General features: G+C 42.6%; 1 long non-coding RNA gene and 1 other non-coding gene across 3 annotated transcripts in view; one reads left to right on the forward strand and one right to left on the reverse strand.

Moving 5' to 3' along the window:
• LOC116748358 overlaps nt 1-22,552 on the reverse strand; it is a 251,025-nt gene extending 228,473 nt beyond the window's left edge. For both annotated transcript variants that reach the window (XR_004348265.1, XR_004348266.1), the window contains exon 1: nt 22,490-22,552. This is a non-coding gene — a long non-coding RNA (uncharacterized LOC116748358). The remainder of the gene's footprint in view (nt 1-22,489) is intronic.
• On the forward strand, nt 4,189-4,314 carry LOC116750270. Its single transcript, XR_004348967.1, has one exon. It is a non-coding gene; the product is annotated as a U6atac minor spliceosomal RNA (small nuclear RNA).
• Nucleotides 22,553-22,989: the final 437 nt, after the last annotated feature.

The following is a 22,989-nucleotide window of genomic DNA, read 5'->3' on the forward strand; positions in this document are numbered from 1 at the left end:
TAAATCCTTCCCAGTAGTTCATCCTCAATCACAGCATCCTATTTTATTTTCTTTATAACACTCAATTTCTGGAATGACCTTATGGATCTAAGTCCTGTCTCTTCCCACTAGTGACAAAAACCTTGTCTGTCATATTTCTTGCTTCTCACTCAGCACCTAGAACAGTACCTGGTACAGAGTAGTGGCAGTAAATAAATACCTGATGTAGTTAATCATTATCAGTGTATAGAGTATGTACGCACAGTTATTCTAGGTATAGGTATTCTGTGTGTGTGTGTGTGTGTGTGTGTGTGTGTGTGTGTGTGTGTGTGTGTGACAGAGAGAGAGAGAGAGAGAGAGAGAGAGAGAGAGAGATGAGAGATGGAGACAGAAAGAGACAGAAGCAGAAAGAGAGAATGTAAATGAGTTGAGGAAGAGAATAAGCACCAAGTCACATGCGTCAGTTTAAGCCCAACTTTGCCACTTGAACCATGTGATTGTAGGTAAAATAACTAGGCTTTCTATGCTGTTTCTTGTCTGTCATTGAAGGGTGATAGGGATCTCTCTAGTATTAGGAGAATTCAATGAAATGCTCCAAGTCAAGCACTTAACATAATGCTGGATATAACATACTAAGCTCTTAATAACTATTAACATGTATTTCCTGTCAAACAAAATTATTATCCCTTGGTACATAATGTAATACCCCACCCATCCTTAGCAAGCTATCATGACTACAGCAGCATAATCTTTAAAAAAAACAAAACCATATTCTAGGATATCCAGTTATAATAATGAAGAGTCACCAGGGCCCTGACATTTACCAAAGTTGAAGGTCATATCTAGTCTAATGTTAAAAATTCTTCAGAGGGGGAGGAGATCAAGATGGCGGGGCAGAAGGACGTGTAGCTCACCTCCCCGCACAAACACATCAAAAATACATGTACATGTGGAAAAATTCTCACAGAATACCAACTGAAAGCTGGCAGGAGATCTCTTATACAACTAAAACTATAAGAAAGATCCCCACGTAACCAGGTAGGGCAAAAAGGAATTTGGACAGGACGTGCACCCCTGGGAAGGCACTGTGAAAAAGGAAAGTTTCCCTCACCCTGGGAACCTCCTTCGCAGTGGCTGGGTGCTGAAACTCAGGCTTCAACAGACAGATCCAGGGAGAGGACTCAGTTTGGCTGCATGAAGACAGCCGAAAGGCCTGGAGTGTGGTCCAGGCCAACAGAGTGGGTGTGTGCAGGATGGACCTGAGTCCGCCACAGGAACCTCATTATCAGCATACTCGTGGTGCGGTGCAGCTTTGGCTTCAGCGGACTTCGGGAGCTCGCCCTCACGGGAGGCAGGGTTGATGTCTGAGCTGATTGTCAATGCGCCCACAGTGGGGATAGGTCCAGGGGCTACACTAGCAGCAGCAGACTGTGAGTGCGCAAACCAGGTGGCAGGAGGTGTCACAGAGTTGCATGTCCCAGTGACAGCCTCTGGGGAGAAACACATAGTGGCTCCTTTCCCAGCAGGAGCACTCCAGTCCTGTCTATCTCACACCACAGTACACCTCACCCCAAACTGGATCCGGGGGTTTCTACTCCAAGAACTGGGGAGCAGAGCCTGCCCCACAGAGCAAAGAGGAGGCCCTGCCCAACATCCAGTGCAGACTCCAGTCACCACAACACCAAACACACCCCTATCAAGGGGACAACAGACACACACTGAGGAAAACGGTGGCAGGCATCTATACCAAAAATAGCCCTTGCACAAAAAATACTGGACTCACACAGTTCACACAGGGATGTTCCCACATAAAAACAGCCCTTCAAGACCACTGTAGGTAACTGTTCCTCCTAAATTCATAGAGTCAGAGAAATTTAAGTAAAATGAAACAGAGGAATTACTCCCAACTAAAAGAACAAGAGAAATCCCTTGAAAGAACAATGAAACAGATCTCTCTAGTCTACCAGACCCTGAGTTCAAAAAAGAGGTAGTAAAAATGCTAAAGGAATTAACGGAGACTGTCAAAAGAAATGCAGCTCACTGTAACAGGAACTAGAACCTATAAAGAGGAACCATTCAAAATTAGACAACTCAATTTCTGAGATAAAAACTGAGCTAAAGGCAATGAATAACAGCCTAAATAATGCAGAACAAATAAGTGATCTGGAAGATAGAATAATGGAAATCACCCCATCAGAACAGCAGACAGAAAGACAAGTGAAAAGAAAGAAAAGAAAGCAACATATGAGATCTATGGGATAACATAAAGCATGCCAACCTATGCACAATACGGGCTCCAGAAGAAGAAGAAAGAGAAAAGGAATCAAAGGTGTATTTGAAGAAATTATGGCTGAAAACCTCCCTGATCTAAAAAAGGAGACAGATATCCAAGTACAGGAAGCACAGAGGCTCCCAAATAAAAGGAGCCCAAAGAGACCCACACCAAGATGTATCATAATTAAAATGGCAAAAATTAAAGATAAAGAGAGGATTCTAAAGGCAGCAAGAGAAAAACAAAGAGTCAGTTACAAGGGAACCCCCATAAGGCTATCAGCTGATTTCTCTACAGAACCTTTTTCAGGCCAGAAGGGAGGAGCAAAATATATTCAAAGTGCTGAAAGGGAAAAACCTGAAACCAAGGATACTCTACCCAGCAAGACTATCACTTAGAATAGGAGAGATAAAGAATTCCTCAGAGAAGCAAAAACTAAAAGAATACAGCAATACTAAAACTGAAAGAAATAGTGAAAGTTCTTCTCTAAATAGAAAAGAAGCAAGATTCTATAGGAAAGGGAAAATCACAATACAAAAGGCAAATATTTAAAAGGACTGAAGATCACTTAAACAAGCTAGTACATAGACTTTAAAAAAAATCAAAAAAAATTCTGAAAGCATTATAACTACAACGAACAGCAAAAGTATAAACATGAAGATGTAAAATAGGACATCAAGATCACAAAACATAGGTGAGGGGAATAAGAAAATGTAGATCTTTTAGAATGTGTTGGGAACTTCCCTGGTGGTGCAGTGGTTAAGAATTCACCTGCCAATGCAGGGGACACGGGTTCGATCCCTGGTCCGGGAAGATCTCACATGCCACGGATCAACTAAACCTGTGCACCACAAATACTGAAGCCTGAGCGCTCTAGGGCCTGCATGTCGCAACTACTGAGCCCACATGCTGCAACTACTGAAGCCTGCGTGTTCTAGGGCCTGTGTGCCGCAACTCCTGAGCCAGGATGCTGCAACTACTGTAGCTCACACACCAAAAGCCTGTGCTCCACAACAAGAGAAGCCACTGAAATGAGAAGCCCACGCACCAGTACGATGAGTAGCCTCCACTCACCACAACTAGAGAAAGCCCACGCACAGCAATAAAGACCCAACACAGCCAAAAAAAAAAAGAATGTGTTTGAACTTATATGACTATCAGTCTAAAGCAAGTAGATATAGTTATGGGTTAACATACTTGAAAACCAGGCTAATCACAAATCAAAAATATATAAAAGATTCACAAAAACCAAAAAGAAAGAAACTCAAGCACAATTTTAAAAAAAACCCATCAACCTACAAAATGGAAAAGCAAAAAAAAAAAAAGAAATACAAAATCAAATGGAAAACAAGGTTTAAAATGGCAGTAAATACATACTTATCATAATTACTTTAAATGTCAATGGAATAATGCTCCAATCAAAAGACACAGAATGGCAGACTGGATAATAAAACAAGACCTACCTAATTAAAATTCAGGAGAGGAAAAAAATATTCAGCAAACAATTCAGGCGAGTATCTCAAAACATTACTCTGCCTCACCACCATAAGTCATGCTGCCTCAGGCTCCCTGGTGCTATCATATTAAAATTTTCTAAGAACTAGTGGGAAAGAGTTTTAGCAAGATACCCAAGACAGTCTGACTTAAAGTGTGAATCCTTTGTGCCTACATGGACACACAGACATACACACAGGCAATTTTGGAACAATATTTGTGTTTGCATATGTGTAAAATTTTTGAAGATCTATTTCATAGCTTTTTGGAAATATTTCCCAAAGTAAGGGCAATATCACATTGGTTTTAAAATACAGTCCATCAGAAGAAAGTGTATGCTGTTACTTTAAATCTCATTCCAGAAGGTTAGTTGCGCTGTTCAGGAATTATACCTCAGTCAATTGCTGTCAGCTAAACATTTCATCAAAAAATTCTCTATTCCAGTGTTGTATGAAAGGAGACAAGGTTAGCACTCCCCTTGACAACAATGGAAGAGGCCCTTGGGCCTGACAACATGCATATGGTTAAGGCATTTCCACCTACTTAGTGGCATCTAACCATTGTTTTTTATCCAAATTGGAAGGGAAGAGGTAAAACTGTCACTATTCGCAGATGACATGATACTATATATAGAAAACCCTAAGGACTTCACACAAAAACTACTAGATCTAATAAATGAATTCAGCAAAGTAGCAGGATACAAGATTAACATTCAGAAATCAGTGCATTTATTTACACTAACAATGAAATATCAGAAAAAGAATGTAAAAAAAATACCTTTTAAAATTGCACTAAGAAAATAAAATACCTAGGAATAAACCTTTCCAAGGAGGTGAAAGACTTATTTGCTGAGAACTATAAAAACATTAATAAATTAAAGAGGATTTAAAGAAATGGAAAGATATCGCATGTTCTTGGGTTGGAAAAGTTAACATTGTTAAAATGGCAATACTGCCCAAAGCAATCTACAGATTTAATACCACCCCTATCAAATTATCCATGACATTTTTCACAGAACTAGAACAAATAATCCTAAAATTTATATAGAACCATAAAAAACCCAGAATTGCCAAAGCAATCCCAAGGGGGGGGAAAAAAAGCAGGAGGCATAAATCTCCCAGACTTCAGACAATACTACAAAGCTACAGTAATCAAAACAGTGTGGTATTGGTACAAAAACAGACATACAGATAAGTGGAACAGAACAGAGAGCCCAGAAACAAACCCACACACCTCCAGTCAATTATTCTTTGAAAAAGGAGGCAAGAATATAAAATGGGAAAAAAGTCTCTTCAGCAGGTGGTGCTGGGAAAGTTGGACAGCTGCATGTAAATCAATGAAGTTAGAACACACCCTCACACTATGCACAAAAATAAACTCAAAAGGCTTAAAGACTTAGATATAAGAACTGGCACTATAAAACTCCCAGAAGAGAGAATAGGCGAAACATTCTCTGACATAAATTGTACCAATGTTTTCTTAGGTCAGTCTCCCAAGGCAATAGAAATAAAAACAGAAATAAACAAATGGGACCTAATCAAACTTACAAGCTTTTGCACAGCAAAGGAAACCATAAAACAACCAAAAAGACAACCTACGGAATGGGAGAAAATATTTGTAAATGATGTGTCCAACAAGGACTTAATCTCCAAAATAAACAAACAGCTCACGCAGCTCAACAATAACAACAAAAACAAATCCAATCAAAAAAAATGGGCAGAAGACCTTAATAGACATTTCTCCAAAGCAGACATACAGATGGCCAGTAGACACATGAAAAGATGCTCAACATCACTAATTACTAGAGAAATGCAACTCAAAACTACAATGAGGTACCACTTCACACAGGTCAGAATGGCCATGATTTAAAAGTCTACAAATAACAAATGCTAGAGAAGGTGTGGAGAAAAAGGAATCCTCCTACACTGTTGGTGGGAATGTAAGTTGGTACAGCCACTATGGAAAACAGTATGGAGCTTCCTCAGAAAACTAAAAATAGAGGTACCATATTATCCAACAATCCCATTTCTGGACATATACCTGCACAAAACTATAATTCAAAAAGATACATGCACCCCAGTGTTCATAACAGCACTATTCACAATAGCCAAGACATGGAAACTACCTAAATGTCCATCGACAGATGAATGGATAAAGAAGACGTGGTACATATATACAATGGCTTACTACTCAGCCATAAGAGAGAATGAAATAATGCCATTTGCAGCAACATGGATGCAACTACAGATTATCATATTAAGTGAAGTAAGTCAGAAGGAGAAAGACAAATACCATATGATATCACTTATATGTGGAATCTAAAATATGGCACAAATGAACTTATCTACAAAACAGAAACAGACTCACAGACATAGAGAACAGACTTGTGGTTGCCAAGGGGGAGGGAGAGGGATGGACTGGGAGTTTGGGGTTAGTAGATGCAAACTATTACATTTAGAATAGATAAACAACAAGGTCTTACTATATAGCACAAGGAACTGTATCCAGTCTCCTGGGATAAAGCATAATGGAAAAGAGTATTAAAGAAAGAATGCTGCTTCCATGTCTTGGCTATTGTAAACAGCACCGCAATGAACACTGGGGTGCATGTATCCTTTCGGACCATGTTTTTTTCCGGGTATATGCCCAGGAGTGGGATTGCAGTATCATATGGTAGCTCTATTTTTAGTTTCTTAAGGAACCTCCATACTGTTTTCCATAGTGGTTGCACCAATTTACATTCCCACCAACAATACAGGAGGGTTCCCTTCTCTCCACACCCTCTACAGCATTTATTGTTTGTGGATTTTTTGATGATAGCCATTCTGACAGTTGTGAGGTGATATCTCACTGTAGTTTTGATTTGCATTTCTCTAATAATTAGCGATGCTGAACATCTTTTCATGTGCCTCTTGGCCGTCTGTATGTCTTCTTTGGAGAAATGTCTGTTTAGGTCATGGAAGCAACCTAAATGTCCAACGACAGAAGAATGGATAAAGAAGATGTGGTACATATATACAATGGAATATTACTCATCCATTAAAAAGAATAAAATAATGCCATTTGCAGCAACATGGATGGATCTAGAGATTGTCATACTGAGTGAAGTCAGACAGAGAAAGAGAAATAACACTTATGTGCAGAATCTTAAAAAAAATGAAACAAATGAACTTATTTACAAAACAGAAACAGACTCACAGACGTAGAGAATGAACTTATGGTTACGGGGGGATGGGTGAGGGGTAGGATAGTTAGGGAGTTTGGGATTGACATGTACACACTGATATATATATATATATATATATATATATTTTTTTTTTTTTTTTTTGCAGTACGCAGGCCTCTCACTGTTGTGGCCCCTGCCGTTGCAGAGCACAGGCTCCAGACGCACAGGCTCAGCGGCCATGGCTCACAGGCCTAGCCATTCCATGGCATGTGGGATCTTCCCGGACCAGGGCACAAACCCGTGTCTCCTGCATCGGCAGGTGGACTCTCAACCACTGCGCCACCAGGGAAGCCCCACACTGCTATATTTAAAATGGATAACTAGGGGACTTCCAAGTGGTGCTGTGGTTAAGGATCCGCCTGCCATTGCAGGGGACATGGGTTCAAGCCCTGGTCCAAGAAGATCATACACGCTGTGGAGCAACTAAGCCTGTGCGCCACAACTACTGAGCCCACGTGCCACAACTAGTGAAGCCCGCACGCATAGAGCCCGTGCTCCCCAACAAAAGAAGCCACTGCAATGAGAAGCCCGCGCACTGCAAAGAGTAGCCCCCACTCACCGCAACTAGAGAAAGCCCACGCGCAGCAATGAAGACCCAACGCAACCAAAAATAATTAGTTAATTTAAAAAATGATATTAAAAAATAAATAAATAAATGGATAACCAACAAGGACCTAGTGTACAGCACAGGGAATTCTGCTCAATATTATGTAACAACCTAAATGGGAAAAGCATTTGAAAAAGAATAGATACATGTATATGTATAACTGAATCACTTTGCTGTACACCTGAAACTAACACAACATTATTAATCAACTATACTCCAATATAAAGAACTTAAAAAAAGAATGTATATGTGTATAACTGAGTCACTTTGCTGTGCAGCAGAAATTAGTACAACATTGTAAATCAACTGTACTTCAATAAAAATAATAAAATAAGTCTATTCCAGAAGTAGCTACCACAAGCTCTTTAGTTATCTCTTTCTCATCAATTTCAGACATTTTGCTAAGATAATGGATGTTCAAATTGTGTTTTCGTTAGTAAAAGTAATCGTATCCAATATATGTGCAGTAGCTAAACTATTTTAGAGCTATTTCCACCCCTAAAATGAATAGGGTTTAAGAATTTGGAACTATGCTGTCCAATACGGTAGCCACAAGACACATGAGCTATTTAGCATATGAAATATTGCTAGTTCAACATGTTAAAATGATAATATTTTGGATAAACCAGGTCATGTATTATTCAAATTATACTGTTTTTTCGTTTTTAAATATGGCTCACATTATACGTTGCCACCGAACATCACTGGTCTAAAGACCCTTTAACTGTGCTGATGATGGTGCTCTGGGTTTGATCCTTAAATGGTCTTCGGTCTTGTCACTGATTCCATAGATTCCATGCTTCCACCGTAACTGACAGGGTTAGCTGAATCCTGTCACTGGAATAGTGACTCAGGCATCGTGCATTATGGTAGGCATGGGATGCATAGGACAGACATCAAAATAATCAAACTATTGACCTTCATAGAATTCACAGAAAAGGTGTTTTGTGTCATGACCATATGACAAAATTTGTTCTGAAAGCTTGCTGTCATTATAACCTGGTAGTAAAGTTGCAAAGAAATAGCTAAACCTCACCTACTCTAGAATACTGCCTTTTTCATATTATCTTATTTTCTCTTACTGAGTTATAGTTGTTTTACAATATTATACAATTTTACATATTATATGTACGACTTAGTGATTCACAATTTTTAAAGGTTATACTCCATTTATAGTTATAATGGTTATATTTCCTGTACTGTACAATCTATCCTTGTAGTTTATTTATTTTACACATAATAATTTGTACCTCTTAGTCCCCTATCCTTATATTGCCCCTCCCACCTCCCCTCTCCCCACTGGTAACCATTAGTTTCTTCTCTATATCTGTGAGTCTGATTCTTTTTTGTTATATTCGCTAGTTTTATTTTTTAGATTCCACATGTAAGTGATATCATACAGTATTTGTCTTACTCTATCTGACTTATTTCACTTAGCATAATGCCCTCCAAGTCCAGCCTTGTTGTTGCAAATGGAAAATTTTCATTCTTTTTTATGTATGGGTGGGTCATATTCCATTGTATATGTATACACCACAACTTCTTTATCCATTCATCTGTTGATGCACACTTCGGTTGCTTCCATATTTTGGCTATTGTAAATAATGCTGCTATGAACATTGAGGTACATGTATCTTTTTGTTTTTTTCTGTTTTTTTTGTTTTGTTTTTATTTTATTTATTTATTTTTGGCTGTGTTGGGTCTTCATTGCTGCGCGTGGGCCTTTCTCTAGTTGCAGCGAGCAGGGGCTACTCTTTGTTGCGGTGCGCAGGCTTCTCATTGAGATGGCTTCTCTTGTTGCAGACCACAGGCTCTAGGCACGCAGGCTTCAGTAGTTGTGGCTTGCAGTCTCAGTAGTTGTGGCTCGCGGGCTCTAGAGCACAGGCTCAGTAGTTGTGGCGCATGGGCTTAGTTGCTCCATGGCATGTGGGAGAACCCATGTCCCCTGCATTGGCAGGCAGATTCTTAACCACTGCACCACCAGGGAAGCCCACATGTATCTTTTTGAATTAGTGTTTTCATTTTCTTTGGATACATACCCAGGAGTAGACTTGCTGGATTATATGGTAGTTCTATTTTTAGTTTTTTTGAGGAAACGTTTTACTGTTTTCCACAGTGGCTGCACAATTTACATTTCCACCAATAGTGTAGAAGCGTTCTCTTTTCTCCACATCCTCACCAACATTTGTTCTTTTTGATGATAGCCATTCTGACAGGTGTGAGGTGGTATCTCATTTTGATTTTGAGTTTGCAGTTCTCTGATAATTAATGACGTTGAGCATTTTTTCATGTGCCTGTTGGCCATCTGTATTTCTTCTTTGGGAAAATGTCTATTTCGTCTTCTGCCCATTTTTTAATCAGCTTCTATGGTTTTTTTTGATGTTGAGTTGTATGAGCTGTTTATATATGTTGTATATTAACCAAGAAAGAGGAAGATGTAGAATCCAGGAAGCAAGGGATGCAGCTCAAGGAAGAAGCGCTGGGAACGCCAGGTTAGTGGTGAAAGGAGATCTGCTCATCCAAGGATGACCACTGTACTGCTGGCCTGTCCAGATGGGAGCCCATGGACAATTACTTTTGGGAGGTCTGTCTCCAAGAAAAAAAGTGATTACTTAAATATCTTCAGACACATTGAGAGGAGATTTATCCTTCTGTTGGAGTGTTTAGAGGCTCATAGAAAATTAAAAGTAACAATTATTAACTCAAGGGAAAACAAAGTTATACAAGCATGAAAACGCAATCAGAGAATACTGCATGGCTTGGCTCGATTAACATTTCCATAGGCTTAATAATAATTGATCCTTGGACGAATCAAAAGGCATGATATAAATTTGCTGAGAGGACGGGTAGAGGGTAAGTATGGGGTATAATAGTAACGACTCGGGGAGTGGGAGCATTATATAAAATCATTTTAAAAGTGGGAAGCCAATAATATTCCAAACTTAAATCAAGTAGGAAATAGCAGTATAAACATGCCATCTAGAAATATGGGAGTAAATAGCCAAAGAAACAGCTTTAAAGTAAAAAAATAATTACCTTTTGTAAGTATGAATGTACTTTTTTTTAGAGACTATCTGACTAAATCTATGTCAATATAATCAATTAAATATAATTCTATTAAAAAAAACTTTAAAGGGAAACTGAGCAAGCAGTATCTAGCTAGGAGAAAGGAAGACAGTTCTGCTCAGTCCTGTTATGTTTAAAGTAAAATGCTTGACCACAGAGCTTCCCATCCAGTGGGAGAGATGGGCCCCAGCTTGGAATGGATGGTGCCTGTGAAAATTCAGAGAGGTCAATTTTTTTTTCAGCTGTAAACAAGAATTTGGATTTTACTTTATTTTTAAATTTTAAATTTTGGGGGCTGTGTTGGGTCTTCGTTGCTGCGCTCGGGATTTCTCTAGTTGTGATGAGCAGGCGCTACTCTTCATTGCAGTCTGCGAGCTTCTCACTGTGGTGGCTTCTCTTGTGGAGCACGGGCTCTAGGCGTGCGGGCTTCAGTAGTGTGGCTCGCCGGCTCTAGAGCGCAGGCTCAGTAGTTGTGGCGCACAGGCTTAGTTGCTCCACGGCATGTGGGATCCTCCCAGACCAGGGCTCAAACCCGTGTCGCCTGCATTGGCAGGCGGATTCTTAACCACTGTGCCACCAGGGAAACCCCAGAATTTGGATTTTAGAAGGCTGGTAGGAGAGAAGGAAAAAGAAAGCAATTCTGGAGAGAAAGAAGAGCATGAAAGAAGGAATGGCTTGGCAATGAGCATGGCAAGTGGCCAGGCCCTAAGGACTTCAGCCTGGCTAGAAGAGTGTTGAGCTGTGGAGTAACATTAGGAAGTGGGGGGCTGGTGGGGAGTGGAGCCAGATTCCAGTCTAAAGAATTTGCCAACACCAGGTCTCTCAGCCAACGTCTCATCTGTGGCTCCTGGATGCCGGTATCTCAGAGCCATGCACGGACCAGAAACTTAATCACTAAGCCTCTGAAATTAGATTACTGCAGACACCTGACCTCATCTTCCCTCATCCTTAAGTTTTTCATCGTCTCCTTACCCCCAACGTGAGGGATTAATTATGACTATCAAAATTCCAGCAGGATGAATTCTCAGCCTTCACACGTCTCCCACATCCAAGTCAGGGCCCCCATAGGGAAGGAGTAGACTTGGAATGGGGCTATCTGGGTAGAGAGGCTTAATAACTTTGAGCCCCCAATTTCCCAGAATCCTTTGGCCTGTAAAAGCAGCTCATTTCCTTTATTAGAGGATAACAATTACCCCTTGTTTGAAGATAATGCAGGATCTTCTGCGGCGGCAGATACCTTATAGGACAATGTTTGCCCTCCTCAGGACCTGCCCCATCCTGGACCAAGATTGGGGTCAAGTGTGAGCATGGCCCAACGGGAGAAGTCCAGGCCTGCCGAGGGATTATACACTGAGGGAGCTGCAGGAGCTAACAAAGATATACCAACAGCAAGGGGTAGAATTTGCCTGGACACGGATCTTGAAGGTCTTGAATCAAGGGGAGTAGAAAATAAAGCTGGATAATCACCAGTATGGGGGGACTCTTCCATGACACAAGACTTAACATCCTGATAAGGCCCCAGGGCTTTTCCCAATTCCCTGTTAGGATAGCTCTTAGAAGCCTGACCCACTTAAATGAAGAAGAGCTACAAGAGCTACTGTGGCAGAGTATGGACGGAGGATTACCAGGCTCGGAGGAATGGCCAAGCTGGAATGGATTTATTATCATCCATATACGAGAAAACCCGCTATATTCCTTGGGAGAGCCCAGAGGTCATTCTGGTTATCGCGACAATATGAAGTATGCTGGGGAGGGCGTGTCACTGGCATCATTAAGAAGCTTCTTAATTGCTGTCCTCTGTAAACTGTCCTCTATAGGTAGAAGGTGCTGCTTCAATACTGGACTCCTTACAAGCTATGGGGATCATAGAAGCCCAAAATAGCAGAGGCCTGAGAGCAGCACTTACTTGCCAGAAGCTAGGTGGTCACGATTACCACCGTGGGCAGCAAAGTCAGAATGGTAGCCAGTGGTAGCTGACCTCCAGGGTGCTACAGGACATGATGTTCACAGAAGCAAGATATATAAACAGCCAAGAGATTATTGCTTAATAATATTCAGCAATACCAAGAATGTATGAGCAGAAGGCTGAGATCAGCTGTCCCAGTAGAAAGTCATGATCCTTTGCTCCATTTCCAAACCCAAGTCAGTTCTCAGATCCAGAATCCAATGATTGAAAGAGAGGAGACAGAATAATTGGGGACAACTTGAGCATCCAAATAATGATAGTAAGGGATTATAACACTAAATAAAGTAAAAACCCATAGGGGCTACAATGATATAAATAAATAAGGAAGAAGGGAAAGCTCTTTCTTGCAGTAGAAAGCCAATAGAAGGAATAATGAAATCAGAAACCACCACTCAACAAGCACCTTGACTCAGGCAAGAATAACCAATGATAGCTAAAATAGTGCATGAAAATTTGGTGAGAAAATAGGAGATAATATTCACATACTCTCAAGTATCACCCCCACGAGATACTTATTAATCGCAGAATGTAAAATAGTAATAATGGTAACCTGGCAGGTACCATTTTAGCCAAATCATCAAACTTAACGTCGCCAGGATGTTCAGTAGTGGTTCTGCCAAAAATGGGTAATTTGAATCTGATCATGAGGTAAACCAACCCACACTGAAGGACATGCTACAATATAATCGGGCTGTACTCTTCAAAAATGTCAATTTCATGAACTACAAAGACAGACTTGGCAACTGTTGTAGATCAGTGGAGACCAAAGAAATAGGACAGCTGAGAGCAATGCTTGACCCTGGATATTCTTTTAATATGAAGGATGTTATTGAGACAACTGGTAAAATCTGAGTAAGGTCTATAGTTTAGGTAATAGTATTATATCAATGTGAATTTGGGGGTTTTGATTATTATACTATGGCTATTTAAGAGAATTCCTTGTTTTTAGAAAATACGCACTGAAGTGTTTAGAAATAAAGGGGAATCGTGCTGCAAATTAGTCTTAAACAGTTTGGAAAAAGGTATGTATATGTATGTATATACATACATACTACACACACCCATCGAGCCACCAATCCATCTATCTACAGAGAAAAGGATATAGCAAATGTAGTAAAATGTTAACATATGGGGGATCTGGGTAAAAGATATCCAGGAATTCTTTGTACTGTTCTTGCAACTTTTAAGTTATAAATAATGTAAAGATTAAATATAGAGAGAGGAAAGGAAGCTTCCACAAGTGTATATAGCAATGATTCCCAGAGTAGTCCCTGCCTGTGGTCATTTACCCAAATAACCATATATTGGGGGGAAGTCCAAGGTGACACTGATAACCAGAAAACCAAAGCACCACTCTGACCTCCTGTTAGAACAGAGGTACTTGATACCAGGTAATACTTGGATTTCTGAACCAATCCTACCCATCTCACAGTGGATCTACTGGGTACACACAGCTTTCTGGTGGTCATTTCTCCAGTTCCTGAATGTATAAATGGAACGGATATACTTAATCACTTATTAAACTCTTGCATTGGACATTGGTTCCTTAAACAGTAGAGTAAAAGAACTGTAGTAGGAAAGGTCACATGAGAGCCCATGAAACTACTCCTACACCTTTAGTCTAAATAATAAAAACCAAATTGCTTCCCAAGGGAATGAGAGAGGTTAGGCCCACTCTTGGACTTAAATAATGCAGTGGCAATGGTCTGTATCCCCATTTATATTCTCATTTAATTTGCCCCCATGGCCCCTTACAAAAACCTGATGAATCATGGTGGATAGCAATGGACTAGTAAAAACTTAATCAAGTAGTAGCCTCAGTTGTAGTGATTGTGCCAGATGTGGTTATCCTTACTAGAGAAGATTGACACAGGCTATAGAATGTGGTCTTCAGCTCTCGATCTGGCAATTGCATTCTCTCCCATGCCTATCCGGAGGGAAGATCAGAAGCGGGTTGCATCGCCATGTGATGGACAACAAGGTACATTCAAGAGCTTGTCCCAGGGCTTCCCTGGTGGCGCAGTGGTTGGGAGTCCGCCTGCCGATGCAGGGGACACGGGTTCGTGCCCCGGTCCGGGAAGATCCCACATGCCGCGGAGCGGCTGGGCCCGTGAGCCATGGCCGCTGAGCCTGTGCGTCCGGAGCCTGTGCTCCGCAACGGGAGAGGCCACAACAGTGAGAGGCCCGCGTACCGCAAAAAAAAAAAATTATACACCATTTGAGAAACAGCTCCTGGCATGTTAGAGATGGAGCATCTTATCATGGGATAGTAAGTAACCGTGTACTATAAATGCCCATCATGACCCACATAGGCCGAGAAGCAATCCACCTATGAATAAAGTGGCACATCTGGGATCAGCCTCAAGCAGGTGCAGAGGTCGCAAATAAGCCGCAAGAACAGGTAGCCCAGATTCCCAGCACACCCAGCCCTACTGCACTGAAGCCCTTGCCTTGGCTCACACCTGTGACCTTATGGGGCCATTCCCTACGATCAGCTGACAAACAAAAGAGAAGGAAAACCTGAGTTGATTCTTGGGCTCAGACCCCTCCGGGATGAGAATTTAGGTCATCCCATCAACCAAGTCACCTAGACAAGCAGAAATGGTAGCTGAGGGCGAGAAGAATCTAGGATCAACGGTAAAGGTTGGAGATGAGTATTAGTTGTGACTTTAGGACCAGCTTGCCACTAACTCTCCTCTTGTAGGTTTTCCTAGAAACTGATCAACCAGAATCCTGGAGAATTAAAAGTGAATTAATTAAAAGTGAATCAGAACAGGGTAGATTGTATTGATAGTTGATGCTGTTGGTGTCCCATCCAAATCTTTTTCTATTTTTTACTGGGTTGTACATATTTTCTCAGCTGCTATGAGTGTTGGCTAATAATAGCTTCCAGGCACCCTGCTATGAAAACTTGCCCTCAGCCAAGAGAAACCACTTTGCCCAGAAGGCTACAAAGCCAACCTCCATACTCATCAACATTGCCAAAGAAAAAGAGTATAGGATACAAAAGACAGCGTGATTTATACTCCAGACCATCTCTCTCACCATCCTCATGGATGGGCTACACTTTACCAGAAACTACATTCCTTGCTCTGCCTCTTTCCCTACCTTGTCGCACTCCCCTGCTCTTCTACAGACTTTTCTTCTGAAAACGACTACTTAAATAAAATACATGCACCTGAATTCTTGTCTCAGGATCTGCTTCTAGGGTAGCCAACCTAAGACATCTGTGATACTGATATGACTCAAATTTGAAAATCTGTGGACAGAGGGATTTATTTTTTCAAGTTTTCTTTGTATTTCTATTGTTTTTTAATTTTTGAATTTTATTTATTTTTTTATACAGGAGGTTACTAGTTATCTATTTTATGCATTTTAGTGTATACATGTCAATCCCAATCTCCCACTTCATCCCACCACCACCCGCCACTTCCCCCCTTTGGTGTCCATACGTTTGTTCGGTCAGAGGGAATTTTTGCTACCAATTTTTGCTCAGATTTTACCTTAGTTAAGAAGTTAACTGTTCAACAGCATTAGTTCACGATTTCTCCCAGGGCTAGTGTATACTTTTAACGAGCTTAAAAACAAAAGAAGCCAAAGATGAGGTTGAACTCAACTAACATGCCAGGATTGTCATGAAAGTCACATCCTCGTGTATATCTGTGAGGCGACGGTGAGGAAGGGATTGGAGAATAGGGTGGGGGAGATCACATGCTCCCTCCACCCCATCCTCTCCATCACACCCCATCACTTCTATCCTGAAGCTCCAGTGAGTGTGTCCATCTCCTTATATTCAAGAGTTTCTAATAATATGACAAAAGCAGCACTTTAGATCAATTCGGCAATGAACCAAAATGGACTGGAGCTGACCAAGATGAGGAGACCTGTGGAGAGCCTGCTACAGAGATACGGGTTAGATATGAGATGGTGAACGCCTACATTTTTATGATGTCAACATGAATGGAAAGGAAGGAATAGAAATGATATTTATTTTACCCTGAAGGTTCTCAGGCTTCACCATCCTGTGGATTCAATTAACATCGAAGCAACAGTAATACCCCAAGTTTCCTGGATCATCACTGCCACCTGCTGGCGTAAATCTCATCTTCCCCATTCATTCCTGGACCACCCAAAGGGACCTCTTAGGTGCTCCCATCCTTCTGCCTCAGCATCCTCCTGGATGTAGGCTTCCTACACACCGCAGGAGGATCCTGCCTCAACACCGTTGAACTGGGGCTCCCTGAGTGCTGACTGCTGTGCCCAAGGCTTCAGAACTCTTGAAGTGACAGTGCTCCTTGACTGCCAGCTGAAAGTACACCAGAGCCACACTGTGTCTCAGCAGTGCTGAGGAAACAAACACTCTCCCCACCCATTTGTTCTTTGTGGAGACTTATGGCACACAGAGCCCCAGTGAAGAGTTTCTTTAGAGTAGTTGATAATGTTGATTATATGTCTCATTCACTGACTATTCACATGCATATATGTTGACTAATCAACTAGATTGGGCAGCCCTCCAGGGAATCTACTTTTTCTGTATATTCAATAGTGCCTAGAGTGGTACAATTGCATATTGGTCTTGCTCAAAAAATCCTGGTTGAGTGATTAACCAGTAAAGATGTGGCAAGATTCCCAAGTCATTGCTTAAAGAGAGGAAACTCCTTCATTCTCTACGTGATAAGAGTTACTGTAAGTGAAAGTAGTCTCTATTACTTTGATCATACTATCATCCGTTCTTACTGGGGGCAATAGCCTGTGGGCACCCAAGACCTTTGACAGAGTTAAACTAGAAATAAAAACTATCTGAGGCAGATGGTCGATGCAACAGAATGACCTTTGGACCTGTAAGATTGAGGTAGGAGATAGACGGGCCCCTGGGCCAGACAGCTGGTGTTTGTCACGGTGGTAAAATTGAAACTTTGTTCTCCCCCAGCCACTCCAAGGACAAAGTTAGCAGCAGAAGCTGAGCTCTGCTAAAGTAAAGAGATCAGGTGCCCGCTCCTGAGGTCAAGGAAAACTTCCCTGTCTGCACATGCGCAAGAAGACTCCTTGGGGGTCAGAAAGGGAGGGGGCACCACCCCATAATGTGTGTGGACACGTACCCACAGGCCTCTACTGTGGGATTCACCTTAGCAAAAAGTCGCACACGCATCTTGGGGAGCATTCTAGGACCAGTCAGGTGTGAAAAAAGAAACAAGATAATTGGCCAAATGTAAACAAAGATCCGGAAGGACTGTCCTATGCAAGTGATTTAAATCACCTCTTTACTGAGATCCTCATTCAGGATGCCTGCATTCCTCTCTGGGTGCACACCTCTGCTTAGCTTCTAACTTACTGCACTCCTCATTAGAACACCCGTACCCTTTCTCTCTGGATGTATATTTCTGCTTTGCTTCTGTCTTTTTATTATTATTTATTTATTCATTCATTCATTTAGGCTGCTTTGGGCCTCCGTTGCTGCATGCGGACTTTCTCTAGTTGAGGCGAGCGGGGTCTACTATTTGTTGCGGTGCGGGCTTCTCACTGTGGTGGCTTCTCTTGTTGCGGAGCACGCGCTCTAGGCTCACAGGCTTCAGCAGTCGTGGAGCCTGGGCTTAGTTGCTCTGCGGCATGTGGGATCTTCCCGGACCAGGGATCGAACCCGTGCCCCCTGCATTGGCAGGCACATTCTTAACCACTGTGCCACCAAGGAAGTCCCTTGCTTCTGTCTTAAATAAATAAACTGTTTCTCTGTGTGCTCTCCCATACATTGCGCTGTGTGTCTAATAATAACTTTTGTACCTGTTTTTATAGTTTTTGCCTCCTTGAAACATTCTTGCTTTCAAATGGGGGAGAGAGTCAGGGCCACTTTCCTTCTAGCCTCTAGCCCCTGGTGGTCTAGCGGCTAGGATTCCTGGTTTTCATCCAGGCTGCCCAGGTTCGATTCCTGGGCAGGGAACTAAGGTCTCTAGGGCTGCTCACTGCTGTCCCTCCGAGATCAAGATTATACACTGTGGTTAGATATTTGCAACCTAACATGAAAATGAAACTAAGTCCTCCTAAAACTGAGTTCCTCTGCCGAGTTTATGATTAACCTGTCTCTCCAAAACATTATTCCCCAGAATGTTATTCCTCTTCTTGTCCAACACCTCTTCTCCTCAAGATGGAGGAGGAAGGATGAAGATCAAAGAAAAGGGGGAAGTGTAACCGAGCGGGACACTATGGGGCCTTCCCAGGACAGACCCCTCCCCCATGTCCTCTGCTTTAGCTCCTCTCTGGAGTACCAGATAACAGTATCTGATGCACATTTACTGAATTGCTTTACAGATGATAAAATTCTCACCAAAAGGGAGACTAACTACTTGATGACCCTGGACACGTACATATGTAGCCCCCAAGCCTACTGGAACCTAAGAATTGATAATGTAACCCCTATGACACAGCCCTGTTACCTCACCATCAGCCAATCAGAGAATTGTGCATAAGCTGATCACACACCCTTCCAACCCCCTCCCTCACCTGGCCTTCAAAAATGCTTTCCTGAAATCCATTGGGGAGTTGGGGCTTATCGGGCAGTAGCTGTCCCAGACTCCTTGTGTGGCGCCTTACAGGAAATGCCGTGCTTTCATTCACCACAATCCAGTGTCAGTAGACTGGCTTTACTGTGTGCTCGAGCAGACCCAAGTTTGGTTCGGTAACAAAAATAATCCATCAAAAGAGTGTAGGCCAGGACTTCCCTGGTGGCGCAGTGGTTAAGAATCCGCCTACCAATGCAGGGGACACGGGCTCGAGCCCCGGTCCAAGAAGATCCCACATGCCGCGGAGCAACTAAGCCTGTGCACCACAACAACTGAGCCTGCGCTCTAGAGTCCGAGCCACAGCTACCGAGCCCGCACGCCACAACTACCAAGCCCGCACGCCACAACTACTGAGCCTGCACACCTAGAGCCTGTGATCCACAACGAGAAGCCACCGCAATGAAGAGTAGCCCTCGCTCGCTGCAACTAGAGAGAGCCCACGCGCAGCAAGGAACACCCAACACAGCCGTAAATTAATTAATTAATAGAGTAGGCCATGGGAAATAGAAAAGGGAAAGTTGCAGAGATGAATGTTGGCAGCACCTACTCCCAGCCCTCAGACACCAGGGAAAGCTACCACAAATCATGTTTTAAAACAAAAGAAAATTTCTCTGTGTACACACAAGCCCTAAGAGGGAAGTTAATGGAAATACACTCTTTTTTTCCAGTGGCTGGTCCAGTAGCTCAGGTGGTGATAGCACGTTGCTGAACGGTAACAACACTTCAGATTCATCACTTTGGTAACTGATTTATAAAAGTAAATTCCTATTTGTCTTCCTCCTGTTCCTGGCACAGAGCTCCTAAAACCCTTGGAATTTCCAGTGAGGAGAGCAATCAAGGTAGCTGTTGTTATGGTAATGAGGTGACTCTCAGAAAGCACCTAAGGGTGAGGGCTGATAGCCAATAGAACCAACCGGGGATCAGAGGGTTGAACTTTTAGTCCTACTGTCCTCACCGCCCATCCCCCAACTTCCTGGGAAGGGAGGGGCTAGAGATTGAGCTCAATCATCAATAGCCTATGATTTGATCAATTGTGCCTATGTAATGAAACCTCCATAAAACCCCAAAAGGAGAGGGTTCAGAGAGTTTCTTTGGTGGGCTCACACATGGAGATGCTGGGAGAGAGCAGGGAAACTCAACGCGCCTTTCCCCACACATTGCCCTGTGCACCTCTTCCATCTGGCTATTTCTGAGTTATATCTTTTTTTTTTTTTTTTTTTTTTTTTGGTACGTGGGCCTCTCACTGTTGTGGCCTCTCCCGCTGTGGAGCACAGGCTCCGGATGCGCAGGCTCAGCGGCCACGGCTCACGGGCCCAGCCGCTCCGCGGCATGTGGGATCTTCCCGGACCGGGGCACGAACCCGTGTCCCCTGCATCGGCAGGCGGACTCCCAACCACTGCGCCACCAGGGAAGCCCGAGTTACATCTTTTTATAATAAACCAGTAATCTAATAAGTAAACCGTTTCCCTTCCATGAACTACTGAAGGCAATTAATCAAATCCAAGGAGAGGGTTGTTGGAACTTCCCATCTATAGCTGATGGGTCAGAAGCCCAAGTGACAGACCAGACTTGCAACGGGTGACTGAATTGGAGGATGAGGGGAGGGAGTCCTGTAAGACTGAGCCCTTAACCTGTGGGATCTGATGCTACTTCCAAGTAGACAGTGTCAGAATTAAGTTATAAGACACCCAGCTGGTATCAGAGAATTGCTTGGCCATGTGTTTAAAAAACACACACACATTGGAATTGGTGGCAGAATCATAACTGATGATGAAATCGAGCAGGACCCTGTGGGGCTCCTGGGTCCAAAGCCTTTCCGTGTCCCCCGTTTCTTGTTCTTAGGAAATAGGCTTCATTCAGCCTCCGTGACCTTCCCTGAGTTCCAAAGGACAGGTTCAAACAGTTGCTAATCAGGGAAGGGAGGGGATGCAGAGACAAGGGAGGAGCAGTCAAGAAACAATAGTGCATCTTGGGGCAGGGTCCTGGGTCCTCCTCAAGGAATATACATAACAATATTTTTGAGCTCTTCTGCAGAACTAAGGCCCGCACCCAGATGGAGGGGGACCACTTCTGGCTGAGCACAAGATTCCTGGAACACCGCCCTGTTACCTCACCATCAACCTATCAGAAGAACGTCACACACCCTGCAGCCCTCACCCCCAATTTTGCCTATAAAAATTTTTTTCAGAAAACCAACGGGGAGTTCAAGGTATTTAAGCTCTCCTTTCTCCTTGCTTGGCCCTGCAATAAACCTTTCTCTGCTCCAAACTCCGACGATGTTTTAGTTTGTTTGGCCTCACTCTTCGACAGGCACACAAACTTTGTTCCATAACAATGATCAGAAATGGGATCAGAGTCATAAGCACTCACTTATGCAACTGGTATTAAGTGACTACTTGATAAAAGGTATTCAGCCAGGTTCTCTGTTTCCCCCAAAGATATATACAAAACCAAGCAACATAAAACATGCTCACTAATAGCTACAAAGGCAGTTTGTAATGAATTCCTTGAAATTCATAACATAATGGGAAATTAAGGCAAAGGATAAAATTGAAGTAGCACTGAATTTTGTCTCGAACAGATAAGGTTTTGGTAGGTAAAAGGGCAGGAGAGTCAAGGTTTTTCCTCCTACACCAGCTATATCTGTTTTTCAGATATACTGTAGCTGCTAGGTCAAGAGTCTGTAAAAGCGAACCCATCGTCACTACAGGACTGACCATTCAAAAAGACAAATCCAGCTGATGGTGGACCAAAGATACCATTGTGATACAAAAAAGTTATACAAAAGAAAGCAGACCAAAAAACTATGGGAATAAAAATTCAGAGCTGTGCAAGACAAAGTCTGGCAGCAAATCCACTCCTTCCACTGGTGCAGCACCAAACTCTGCATTGAGCCACCTTGGAAGTCCTTCGATTGAAGGGGAAGGCATTCAAGGCAGGAGGTTCGCACAGGCGGTTAAATGCAGAGGTTGTGCTCCCTTGATTTTGCAGCCTTAGAAAACTGGGCCATTCCATCACTACTAACAATGTAGGCAGAGGAGCAAAGACAAGAACGCTTTGCTTTTGAAGTTAAATCCCCACAGGAAAGCTGCTTTGCTCTATGTGGGTAGAAACAAAGAGTTGCAAGAAAATGGTCACATCCTCTAGCACTTTTATCTCCTTGCTGCCTAGACATTTTCATGTGGAGAGAGAAAATTCTCATGGAAGCCTGAGTACAAGCAGGCACCGTGTCTTATGAGCTTGAATAACACTACCTCTGTGAGGTTTAGTAACGTGACCTCTGAAGAGCTGCCCCCAACCAAGAAGCTCTGGAAAGTGTTCTTACCTCTTCAGGTCTTTTCATGTAGAAGCGTATATCCGGTTGGTTCTTGGGGCTTTCTCCTCAGGCTGCCAGGAGGAAGAGGAAAGTTGTATTATTGGAAGCCAAAGGAATATTGTGGTTTAAAAATAACCATGAGTAAGTTTAATAGCATCAGTTTCCATAGTCCTCTCACTCCAGCATCTTGACAGGACAGTCCCTGTTTCTGCTGGTGTAAATCCAGTGACGGCAGCACAGCTGGCTCCCACCATCACGGGCTCCTCCAGCTTCCAGAAGGAGCTTCCTAATCTTAAGCCAAAATCTGACTCTCAGGGATTCTGAGAAAACAGCAATAAGGGAAAGGAGAGGAAAAGGGACAGTTGAATAGAAAAATATTTCACTGTGCAGAAATGAGAAGAATTCACTAACTACCTAACATCAGAGCAGTACTTAAAAAAACCGGGGGGTGGGGGGGGGGGTCACAGAGGAGCCTAAATCCAAAATACATGTATCTGGAGATACTGTGG

This window comes from Phocoena sinus, chromosome 2, assembly GCF_008692025.1.
Source record: "Phocoena sinus isolate mPhoSin1 chromosome 2, mPhoSin1.pri, whole genome shotgun sequence".
NCBI lineage: Eukaryota > Metazoa > Chordata > Mammalia > Artiodactyla > Phocoenidae > Phocoena > Phocoena sinus.